Source organism: Orycteropus afer, unplaced genomic scaffold (assembly GCF_000298275.1).
Source record: "Orycteropus afer afer isolate SDZICR_OR568_19922 unplaced genomic scaffold, OryAfe1.0 scaffold00465, whole genome shotgun sequence".
NCBI lineage: Eukaryota > Metazoa > Chordata > Mammalia > Tubulidentata > Orycteropodidae > Orycteropus > Orycteropus afer.
The window spans coordinates 115210-117065 of NW_006922052.1; positions in this window are offsets into that span (position 1 = coordinate 115210).

A 1856-nucleotide genomic window follows, 5' to 3' on the forward strand; every position below is an offset into this window, starting at 1 on the left:
TTTTCCCCACTAGATGATTTTATTTAAATAGATTAATTGTAAGACATTTATAAATAAAAATAAATAATATCCATGCTACCTATAAAAAGCCATTTCTACAGCCCAAAAAATTAATTCTTTTTTGAGATTTATTTGTAATCAAATATAAAAATGAAGATTTGATTGCTATACTTTTATATCAATTATCCAATTAATCATAATAGTAGTCACTAATGATAACATCTTTAAGTGAAACAGAGTCAAAGCTAAGTCAATCCTCCAATTATTCAAAAAGATTACTCAAAGTATAGAAAGAGTTATGATAGTGTGTTTTGTTTTTAAAATATTTGTTCTCCTTTCCAATGTCAAGGTTTGTCATAAAGATAAACTAAGAATTTCAATCTAAACTGAGGTTTAGTGTTCTACTGAGGAACACTAAAAATACATATCTGGGAAAAATTTAAATTATATCTTTTTAAAAGCATCAGGAAGCTAAAAAGTAGTGATCTGAGATATTAGAATCTACCAGAGTATGAACATGAAGTAAGATGACTCCTCCAAGAGCAGATGTATATAAATGTATGTTGTTAATCTGAAGAAGAAATAAGTCAATCCTCACCAACACTGCAACAATTCTAACTTCTCATCACCAGCAATGCCTTGAAAGTTTCAAATCTAAGCATGGTACAAACAAAGTGCTCAACCATGAGTTGGAAAGGTGGCAGTTAAAACCTACCCAGAAGCTCTTGGAAAAACAGATCTGGCTATTTGCCTCCTAAAGGTCACAACCTTGAAAGTCCTATGGAGCAGTTATACTCTGCACTCATGGGGTTGCCATTAGTTGAAATCAATGGTGGCAACTAACAACAAGAAGAAGACTATATTAAAATATGGTGATTATGTAGTTCCTTTTCCAAACTATGTGACCTTCAATATTCTAAGGGGGCACTCAAAATGAAATAAAGTTTTTTAAATGATTCATTGACAAACAAGTTTGTTTGAATTAATGGTAATGTACCTGCAACTGACTTCTTTCAAAACAATATTCAAAACTTAAAATTATTTCTTAAAAAACAAAAAGAACATAGCAAAACAAAATACATTGATTTCTTAAACATTTAAATTAGCCTGAGTATGTTATATTGATACATATTTATATACATAAATACATTTCTCAGGCAAATCTGATTCTAATATTATATTCTGATAATTTTCTGAGGATTTTTTTCATTCAATACCATCTAAATCTAAATTTTCAAAACTCAAGTACATACACAGATATGTACAATTGCAAATTTTCTTAAAAGGAGAATTTTATGGTTAATAAATTAAAAAATCATTTTGTATAATATTTATTTTCAAATAACTTTTCTGTGAAGCCCATGATATTTTCAGTTGTGGAACTATTCTCTCTATAGCTCCTGAGACACATAGTAAACACAGAACAAATTCAACTAAATTAAAGTTATTCTCAAATGTAGTTATCTTTCATACTGAAATACAAAAGTATTTCAACTAAAATATTTTTACAAATACTGTTTTTTTTTTATTTTTGCCTCTCTTTAAAAAATTACTTATGAAGATTGAAATTTATCAATGTTATTTCTTTATAATATTTGAATATTTTGTCAGTTTGATTTGCAGAAATATAGGCCTCAGTTTTGGTAGTATGTAATACTGGTATGTAATACACATTTATCTAATTAAATGTATGATATTCATAAAAAGAAATATAAGAATGCCCATATATATATAATAGAGCTAACAGTATAATTACTCCATAGTCAAAGCCAATCACCCTGAGGGAGTGAGTTGTTGGACCCGTGGGTTTGGGACCATGATCATGGAGATATCTAGCTCAGTTGGCATAACATACA